An 11,269-nucleotide genomic window follows, 5' to 3' on the forward strand; every position below is an offset into this window, starting at 1 on the left:
TAGGATGGTCTGACCATACATAGTAGGAGATGAGGATGGAGGAACTGAGAGTAAGGCGGATATCAGAAGGATAATGTACACTAATGTTGGAATCTCCAAAAACACAAGCTGAGTTGTTCTGGAGAAAGAAACAGTGAACCAGATGCTAAAATTTTTAAGGTCTTGGCTTTTCCCCCCATATTTTTAATTTAAAAAGTTTATTGAGGCACTGGGGACTGAATCCAGGGACTTGTGCACGGTTAGCAAGTGCTCTACCACTGAGCTACATCCCTAGTTCTTTTTATTTTTTGTTTTGAAACAGAATCTTTCTAAGTTGCTCAGGTTGACCTCAAATTGGTGTTTGTTCTGACTTAGTTTCCCAAGTAACTGGGATCACAAGAAAGTTCCAGTGTTATTCCAATGGAATAATATAAAATAAGGCTAATTCATACACAGTGACTAGGATATATGTTTACATATGTTTTTAAGTGAAGAGACTTAAGTGAAGAGACTAAGTCACATATTAATATAAAGAGTAAAATTTGTTTTAAAATAGATGATACTTACAGGGATCTGATGCTCCATGCATGAAGGATCATGTATCCAGCAGAAATTCTCAGGGTTTGGAGTTGGCAAAACTCTTAGGTAAAGTGACATTTCATTTCTTTTCATAGCCATATAAGTTTTGTTCTCCACACTTGTGAGACTACTACTTAGATGGAGAAATATGAAATTACCACTATTCCTACATCCCCCATTGTGCTCTCTCCCACTCACTGTTCCTGTATAAAATTAAAAATCATGCTGACTTTCATAGTTCCTATATCCTTGCTTTTCTTTAGAGTTTACTACCTAAGCATGCATTTTTTACACATCGTAGAACAACTCTGTGTGTGCACTTTGGATAAATAGAATAATCCATTATGAATTCTATTATGAGGACTTCTTTTGTTCAATATTATGTGTATAAAATTCATTCATATTGCAAGGTATAGGGGTCTATTTTCATTTTTGTATAATACTCTCTCTATATACTACATACCATACTTCATAATTCTGACTATTGATGGATGTTAGACTTATTCACAGTTTGAGGCTCTCATGATCTGCTATGAACATTCTTGTGCAAATATCTTGGTGCATCTGCATGTGTGTTTCTGTTGAGTACTCTAGCAATGGAATTGTGAGTTATAGGGGATGTGTCACTTCAAGTTAAGTACGTGATGACAAACTTTTTACTCTCATCAGCAGTGTAGTCCCTTTTGCCTCAGAGTCTTTCCAGTACTTGGTCTTGTCATTAATATTTTTAAAGCCATTTTAATGGGCATGTAAGGGCATTTCTTGTGGTTTTAATTTGCATTATTAGTGAAGTTGTTCATTGGCTATTTGAGTAATCTGTTGGAAATTGTCTATTCCAATACCAAGAACATATTCCCCTATTGGAATTTTTGATCTGTGTTTTAGTCAGCTTTTTCACTGCTGTGACTAAAACACCCAACTAGAACAATTTTAGAGGAGGAAAAGTTTATTTGAAGGCTGACAGTTTCAGAGGTCTCAATCCATGACAGCTGGCTTTATTCCTCAGGTCTTCAGGTAAGGCAGAACAATATGGAGAAAGAATGTGGCAGAGGGAAGCAGTACACATGATGATCTGGAAGCAGAGAGAGGCTCCACTTGCCAGATATAAATATGTACCCCAAAGCCACACCCCCAATGCCACACCTCCTCCAGCCACATCCTTCCTGCCTTCAATCACCACTCAATTAATCCCATCAGGTGATTAATTCACTGATTGGGTTAAGGCTCTCACAACCCAATCATTTTCCCTCTGAACCCTCTTGTAATGTCTCACATGTAAGCTTTGGGGGGAACTCTTCACATCCAAACCATAACAATCTGGCTTTTTTTTGGTTTGTTTTTAAAGAAATTTGTTTCTTTTTTTTTTAATTCAAGATATGCACCTCTTTTGGCTCTGTATGTTGCAAATGCTTTCTCTCACTTTGTGGCTTGCTTTTTATATCCTGTAAATGGTGGTCTTTGACAAAAACTCCAATACAGTCATATTTATCAATATTTTCTTCGTGGTTCTGTGTGGTTTATGTGTCCTATTTTGAGAAATCTTTCCCTATATTAAGGTTATAAAGAAAATACAAAGAAAACAAAGAAAATACAAGATACATCTAATTATAAAAATACCTTTATAATAAGAGCTAACATTCAATGGGACAAATTCTCCCACATATTTATTTTTCTTTAGGTTATAAAGGTTATAAAGCAATCAAATTTTCCCAATTTGATTGCTTTGTATTTCATATTAGTTATATAATCTACCTGAAGTTGACTTTTTGTGTTTGGAATGATGTAAAGAATAAGTTTCATTCTGTTCCTATCTATATCCATAAAGATATTAAATTGTTTCAACACCCTTTTTGGAAAAAGGCATCTCACCCCCCACTGTTCTGTAATGCCATATTTGCAGTAAATTGCATGCCATATGTGTATGAATTAGTTGCTAAGATTTTTAATATATGCTGTTGAGCTATTTTTTTTTTCTACTCTTATGCTGGTGTTTTATTATCTTAAAGACTACACCTTTATAATAAGAGCTAACCTTCAGTGGAACAAATTCTCCCACATATTTATTTTTCTTTAAGAAAGTCTTGGCTAGGCATAGCCCTTTACATTTCTACATATATTTTGTAGTAGTTTATCAAGTTCACCTCACACATTTACAACATTGGAATTTTTATTAGGATCCTATAAAATTTTGGTATTTTCTCATTTAGTGAGGTCTTCTTTGATATTTTTCAATATTATTTATAGTTTTTTGTATTGAGAGCTTCCATACATTTTGTTAGAATTCTGATGCTAATGCACGTTATCATCATAGTGGATGCCATGGCACAACCCCAGACCTCCCAGAGGACTGAAGCACTCACTTCCTAAGCTACTGGAAGGGCAAAGGGTTGGCAGTGCTCAGCTGAGTCTCTCCCTGGAATTTTACTCAGCAGAAGAGAGCCCCCTGGCCTAAGGCTGTGCTCCCTTCCAGGGAACATTCAATGCTTGTTGGATGAGAGGAAATAAATCCTTGTAGGTCTTTGCTAGAGTTTGTATATGGTTTGCACATGTTGAAATTTAATTCCCACTGAAAGGTATTAAAGAGGATGGAAACTTAACCTAAGTTGTTTAGAGGTGGAGCCTTGGGAGGTGATTAGGATTATATAAAATTATTCAGGTAGAGCCTTCATGATTGAATGCAGGTAGATTTATAAAGAAGTACACTAATACAATCCTCTTGTCTCTATTTGGGACAATTTTGAAAAGCCATATCAACTTCAAGAGTTCCCTGTGGGATTAGCTGTATTGAAACAGTTGCCATAGCATTGAAATTCAGATTTTCCTTCACTCAGTCTTATTTTTCACAAGTATTGAGTTTGAGAATACTTTCCAATAATGTATGGGAATAACTATCTCAAAATCTGCAGTATTTTAATAAATTTTAAATTTTGATTGCTTTTTCCTTCAATGCAAATGAATTTTGTATAATGAGCTTATATTTATCAATGCTACCTAACATGTCTTCAAGTTTTATCTATATACAGTTTTGATTTTCTAGATATGCAAACATACCATGTGATCTTTTTTCTTTTTGAAAAAAATTAATTGACAAATAATTGTATATATTCATAAAATACAATGTGAGTCTTGACAATTTTTTTTCTTCCTTTATAGTCATTGTTTTATTTATTGATCTTTTCTTACTAGAGTCTAGGATCTCTAGTACAATTTGGATAGATCTAATAATTATGGGATTCTTTGTCTCATTTTGAACTACAGGGAAAACTTTCAGTATATCATCATTAAGTGATATTTAATATGGGTTTTATTTTTCATAATTGATTATATTAAGTATCCTTAAAGATTATTTCCTTTTGTTCCTAGATTGTAAGAATGTTTTTTCATGAATAATGTTAAAAATGAAATATTTTTCCTTTGTATTTGAATAGATTACAACACTGCCCCCCCTTTATTTCTTATGTATTGAAATACCTGGTTGATTTTCAAATGTTAAGACAAACTTGTATTTCAGGGGAAACCCCCAAATAATGGTTTTGCATGATCTTTTTTATGTAAGAATGGATTTGTTTTGTTAATTTTTGCTTAACATTGTTTCATATATGATCATGAGTGAGCCTGGCTTATAATTTTCTTTCTCATCACATGGCTTGACTTTAGTATCAAGTTTATATGTTGGCCCCCAGATAAAATTGCAGATATTATTCTTATTAGTTATGCACTACATGTGCAAGTTGCTCCTAGAACTTTGTGTTTTAAAAGAACAAGATTTATTGGCTTGCAGTTTTTGTGGTCCAAGAAAACCTTAGATGGGTCCTCTGGCTGTCAGACTCCCATGAGTGTGCAGTCATCTCAGGCCTCGACTGGGAGAGATCCTTCTCGGGCTCCCTCCTGGGTTGTTGGCAAGACCTGGTTCTTTAGTGGTTGTTGAATTGAGACCTCAGTTTCTCATAAGCTGTTGGCACAGGGCCACCCTCTATTCCTTACCATGTGAGCCTCTCCTTTGGGCATCTCACAAGACAGCTGGCTGCATCCAAGAGAGTAGGGAGAGAATGCAAGAGACAGCCTACTAACAAGAGAGAATTCACTCTCTTTAATAAGCATCTTGTTACAAAGTCTCCAATGAGATAAATATTTCCATTTGATAGATAGGAAAACTGAGGCTCAGCAAGTCTATGTAATTGGCCTAAACCCATAGAGTTGATAAGCAGAAGTGCCAGAATTTAAGTTCAGATTTTGTGATGTTAAAATCTATGCTGAAGCTTACTCTGAAATTTTTGACTGATAAAAATCCTCTGGGGTTGTTTTCTCCAAACTGATAAATATCTCTTTTTAAATTCTTATCCAAGTCTTTGATCAAATTTATAGACTTTCTTGGATCTTCCTGCCCTCCCCCGACCTGTGTAGCTTCTTGTTTCTATACATGGTCTTGAATAAACAAATCCAAATTTGCTCCATAGTGACAATTACTGTCCCCATTATGAAAGTGACTCTGGACTTATTAGTTCTGAGTGAATGGACCTAGAGACCGCCTGCTGGGGCTGGAGTAGGCCGTTGTGAAGTAGAGTGAAGCACCCCAAGGGTTCACAATGGGATAAACTGCACTTGAGCCCGCCAAACACACTTCATGGCCAGTCTCCTCCAAAAGAGATGCTGAAAATGTTTTAATAATGCACATTCTGTTGCAATTATCTAGAATACAAGCAGCAATTAATGTTGGCAAGGATGTGGGGGAAAAGGCACACTCATCCATTGCTGGTGGGGCTGCAAATTGGTGCAGCCATTCTGGAAAGCAGTATGGAGATTCCTTAGAAAACTAGGAATGGATTCACCATTTGACCCAGTTATCCTACTCCTTGGTTTAGAGCCAAAGCATACTACACTGACGCTGCCACATTAATGTTTATAGCAGCTCAATTCACAATAGCTTAACTACAGAATCAGCCCAGGTACTCTTCAACAGATGAGTGGATAAAGAAATGTGGTACATATACACGATGGAATATTACTCAGCCATAAAGAAGAATGAAATTATCTCACTTGCCCATAAATGGATGGAACCAGAGAATATCATGCTAAGTGAAATAAGCCAATCTCAAAAAAACAAAGGCTGAACGTTTTCTCTGATATGCAGATGCTAATTTCACAATAAGGGTGGGTCGTGGTTAGGGATAAATAGAAGTACTTTGGATTAGGAAAAGGAGAATGAAGAGAAGGGAAGAGGAATGGGACTAGGAAAGACAGTAGAATGAATCAGACATTACTATCCTATGTGCATATATGACTACATGACCAATGTAATTCTACATCATGTACAACAAATGTAATTCTACATCATATACTCAATATATGTATATCAAATACATTCTACTATCATGTATAACTAATTAGAATAAATAAAAATGCACATTATGTAATAATTACACATTGATGATTAACATTCATGTCTAAACAAACATGGTTCAATTTAGATAGTTGCTACATATGGTCAATCCATACTATTGAAAATTAGTACTGATGGTCAATATGCAGGGATATGTACTGTCCACTGCAATTTATTCTTGAGTTTTGAGTTACATCAATGATTTGGGGATTTGATTTAATATCACAAGCAGTTAGCTTTATTGCTTTTAGCAAAAGTTAAGTAGTCATATTATATGGTATCTGTTGTTATCTTTTGCTTTTCTTTGATAATTTGTCCAGGATAGGGCACTTCTAATGAAGCTTAATTATATAGACAATCTCGGGGTGCGGGGGAAGCAAGAGGTAAGTTTGGAATATATGCATATTTCAGCACATATTATTGGTAACAGATGAAGTTGCAGTTTATTAAATTTTAAACCAGAGGGCAAGTTATGCAAATGCTAGTAGAACAGAGAAATTTGAACATAATTCTGATTATTTGGAAAGCTCTTCAAGTATAGAGAGAAAATCTGGGAATATAAAATCAAAGGAATAATGTTTAAAATTTCTGTGGTTGGGCATGTTGATGAGTGGTAGAGTGCCTGGTTGGTATGCAAGGCCTGGGGTTCACACCCAAAAGAAAACAAACAAAATCACAAACACAAATACTAACATGCTATTTGCTTTTGCTTTTGCCTTCCCAAGATCTCTGTCCTAATTTGCCTTAGGTTTCTAATTACCTGGAGGGGAGGGGTAGATAGGTGGGAAGAGATTATAGGGTTGGAAATATCAAGAGTAAAAAAGGTAAAGATGTAAAAAAAGTAAAAAGTAAAGTAAAAAGAGTAAAAATGTTCAGAGTCTGATAAGGCATCATAAGATCTTGAGAGAGAGTTTTCCTATTTTCTTGATTTCCTCTTGCACACCATAACTAAGTATAGAGGATTTAGGGTTTTTTTTTTGTTGTTGTTGTTTTGTTTTGTTTTTGTTTTGAGTTTAGCTGTGTCATGGAGAAGAGGTTTAACAACCTGCCATGAAGGATCCGATGGAGACCAGAAAGGAACATCAATAAAGGAGGAAATAAAATTATACCACCTTTCTAGCCCCAGAAATATGTGAAAAGAAAAGGAGTTAAGAATTAACTTACCGGATACCTTCTCTGTTGTGACTTTTATATATGTACATATACTCTTAGATATAACTCATCTAATCCTTACAATGCTATGAGGTAAATTAGTATTTCATTGCCATTTTTCATTAGAGGAAATTGCAATATAGAGCCAATAAATAACTTAGATCTAAGATCATACTTTAATAAGTAGCAGAGCTGAATTGTGCTCTTCAGCTCCAGTAGCTCCAAAAGAGTTGGATTGGTGAAGACAACATGGAAGACCAGGAGGGCCCCAGCTTTTCACCCTGCTACCCATTCAGGATCCAGAATTCACGCACAGCCTCACCCTGGAACCTCAGGCACGGCCGTGGCAATGCAGCTACCGCGTGTGGTCAGAAGAGGGAGCTCTCACAGAGTGGCCTAAAGTGAAAAGCTAAATCCGGAGCCAGGGCTCAGCAGGATGGGGATTGGTGGATCACCCGCCCGCCCCATGGACTGTAGGGAGGTTGTGTTTGTTTCGCAGAGACCCCAGGAAGTAGGAGCAGGGGAGAGACAGGGTTAAATTAACCAGGATTTGGTGCTAACGAAGCCAGGAGAGATGAACCTGAGCTCTATTGCCAGAATGACAGGAGGGCAAATAAAACTAGGAGCTTGGGTTGCTATGGAGACTTGGGGAACCAGAGTACACTGCACCGAAAGCTCTGGATTTTTCCTTTCACACAGCGCTCCCAAGCCTTCCTCTGCACCCCCAACACAAAGCACCATGTGCCATCACAGGAGAGGCGCAGAGGCGCAGAGCTGGCCCAAGGACTAAATGATCTTTTAGGAGAGGCTGATTATTTCCTCAGATGAAGTCAGCACTATTGAATGAGATTGTTTCAGCTCAATTTAGTTAATTTGTTTTCCTGCTAACTAGTGTGGATGGGAGGAACACAGAAGGCCAGATGAAGTACGGAATTGCAAAGAACTTTCCTTTTTTTGCCTTCAATCTGAGTTATGGTGGGAATTAAAGTTTATAAACCTGTTTACAAGAAAAAAAATGGCTAAGCAGGAAAAATAAAATAATGAAAGAGGGAAAATTATGTTGCTGTCAACTGTATAGACAATGGAAAAGGCACATGTACAATAACCAGAAAAGTAAAAGGGAGAAGGAATTACTAAAAGAGTTCAATGGGATAATAATCTTATTGATGGTATCCAATGATATGAGAACCTCATTTAACAAAGAGGAATTTGCTAGACAGTTAATGTCAGTGCTCTCTAGCTGTTACAGAAATATATGTGGTTATAAAAAAGAAAAACAAAAACCTAAATACTATGTGTAGGATGGAAAAAATGGAAATTACAGGGAGAGAATAACAATTTCAGTGTCTCAGTAGGTTGTTCCGGGGCCACCCACACCTTGATTTGTTAGTTTGTACCCTTTCCTCCCCAGTGCACTTCTGGGTCTGAGCTGGAGGGTGGTGGGTGGAGAAAGAATAGTCTATGGCTGCAACTTCCTCCACAGCTTTCTGCCCCAGTTTGTCCAGGCCATCATTTGCTCTTACTTGGGCCAGAGTGAAAGCTTCCTAATTGATCTTGCCTCCTACAGTCTCCCCCTCCTGTGGTCTATCTTATAAATCTTTGCTAGATCCATCATACTGAAACCTGGTTTTCACTGCATTACCCTCCTGCACATCATTTACAAGAATCTTTTCAAAGGGCTCTCATTGTGGGGATTGACTGGATAAAAACTTTTCTCTCTCGGATATGAGAGGTGCTTCAGGAGAAGACCACAGCAACTCTTTGACGGAAGGGTCCCAGTATTTATTTATTTATTGTGGGAGGAAGTTTTATAGTTACTCTAGAGCTTTTATAGTTTTTGTAGTGTTGAAGTTTTGTAGTTTTTGTAGTTATTATAGGTCCTAGATGACCTATGGTCTTGATCATTCGGTTATCATAGAGGTACAGACAATCAAATAAATAGGTGGGGGAAGAAAAACACATCAGAATGTAAACATGTGTGGAATCAAGTGGGCCCTCAGAAGAAGAATTATGTTATTAGAGAAGAGGTGTCTTCTCTAGTTAGAGAAGAGAATTATATTATTAGAGAAGAGGCCTTGTGGAGAACTCCAGCTCATCTAGAAGCCCCCGTGTCCCAAGGGGTCTAGTCAAGTGAAGTGTATACCACTTGTACCACGTCTGGCAACACAAGTAGAAATATTGGGTTGTGAGTAGAGAAAAGCAGACTCACATCTCCCACATCTCTGATATCCTTGGCCACCATTTTATTTTAAAAAAATGTATCAGTGATTGGCTAGCCAGCCTGCCTGACTTCCTTCCCCCCTTCCTTCCTTCCTTCCTTTCTTTTTCTCTGGTATCTCTTGTTAAGAGTTCTTGAAATATAATTTAGACACAATAAAATATATCAATATTAGGTGTACAGTTTGATGAGTGTAATAAATGAATTCAACCATTTTATCATGATAGAATGCTTCCATCTCCCCTAAACTGCCTTCTGCTTCTTATATACATAGAAAATACACACACACACACACACACACACACACACACACACACATATATACATACACACATACATATATACACATATGTGTGTATATATATTCTTTTATTTTGAGCTTCTATAATTTAACATAATGCATTTGAGATGAGAACACATTTTTTACATAAGTTGATAGCAGCTAGGACTGGCGTTGTGAAAAACTAGGGGCTTTCTCTAGACTCAGTAAGCAGTGAATTTATTCTTAGATTTGACTCTGCTCTTTGTGTAGCTGTGGGCAAGTTAAGCAACTTCTTTGAGCATTGTTCACTTAACAATTAAAATAGGGGCAAAAAATCAACTTCAGAAGATTATTAAGAGGATTAATAAGTTAGAAACATTTCATTAAATAAGTAAGTAGAAAAATCAAGTGATTACCACATACCTAATGCCTTTTTTGGCCTTCAAAAATGGTAAACCAGTATTACTAACAGTGTCAGAGACTGCTTGAGGCTCCCCAGTGTCTGGTCTCCACAGGGTCACCTTGTGTTACAATTTATAAGTGTCGTGCAATTTTTTTTTTCAGTTTGAAAATTTTATTTCATTAACTTTAAAGGTGAACAAAATGGGTATTTCAAATCTTATTAAATATTTATCTGACATATACGTTTACATAGAGGACAAACAGGATTTCAAGTAACTTATCAGACAGTCTACTGTGCATTTAAAAATATTCTTTCTTCCGCAAAACCTCTTCATTGAAAGACAAAACAAAACTTCCAAAGCACAAAAATCTTGTATTTTATACTGCATAAATACTTGATGCAAACTTCTGATTTATTTCTTATTGTCAACTCTGATGATGAAGATGGGAGGCATAAATGTTCCCAATTCAGTCCAATGATGCAAACAAAAAGCTCTTTCCCTCAGATACAAAGTATCCACTCATGTCTCTTATAGTAGGACCACATACTTGATGCTCATACCAGATCACTTCTTTCTCTCTTTTTTACTTCCCTCTCCTTGCTGAAGACTTAGGTCACTACCTCCTGTTTTTTGTGGCCAAGTTTTTAGTTTAGGTATCATTTCTGCTGCATACATTACTGACTTAGGTGATAGGGACAAGTCAGAGGCTGCCATCTTCCTGTTTGAGTGGACCTGAACTCTGCCTCTGTATTGAACATTACGATTCCACTCTCCAGAGTACATTTTATTTTTCTCAACAAACACGTTAAGTCCAACTGCTGAGCATACATCTTGAATCTCTGTAGCTGTAGGATTGCTTACTAGGATCCCCCTTGCCTCCACGATGGCCTTCTTATTATTTAATTCAGTAGAATAGGTATAAATAAGCCTGTCTTGGTCTGCATGGGAGTGTGTGGCAGCACAAGCCATTTTCACTCCACTCCACACGGAGATAGCATGGACCTCCCGGGCCCAAGTGTTGTCCTAATTATTAATGGTACACTCTTGTAACTTAGTAGTGTCTCAATTTGGAAGAAAAATGACAGACCCTAGCTTTCCCCTTCCTCGTCACTAATGGAATTCCCAGATTTCAACTGTATATGGCCAACCAGAATAAAGAGTATTCTGTAACTTCCTTGTAGCCAGATGGTCATTCGACTAGATTTTTGGTCAATGAGATAGATATAAATGGAACTGATCAATAGGGAACTTTTGGGAAATGTTCTTACATTAAGAATGTCTTTCTCCTTGTTTTC

General features: G+C 36.9%; 1 pseudogene; it reads right to left on the reverse strand.

Annotated features, from left to right (window-relative positions):
• Positions 1 to 10,674: 10,674 nt before the first annotated feature.
• LOC143406320 (signal recognition particle 19 kDa protein pseudogene) lies at positions 10,675 to 10,943 on the reverse strand (annotated as a pseudogene).
• Positions 10,944 to 11,269: the final 326 nt, after the last annotated feature.

This window comes from Callospermophilus lateralis, chromosome 8, assembly GCF_048772815.1.
Source record: "Callospermophilus lateralis isolate mCalLat2 chromosome 8, mCalLat2.hap1, whole genome shotgun sequence".
Classification (NCBI taxonomy): Eukaryota; Metazoa; Chordata; class Mammalia; order Rodentia; family Sciuridae; genus Callospermophilus; species Callospermophilus lateralis.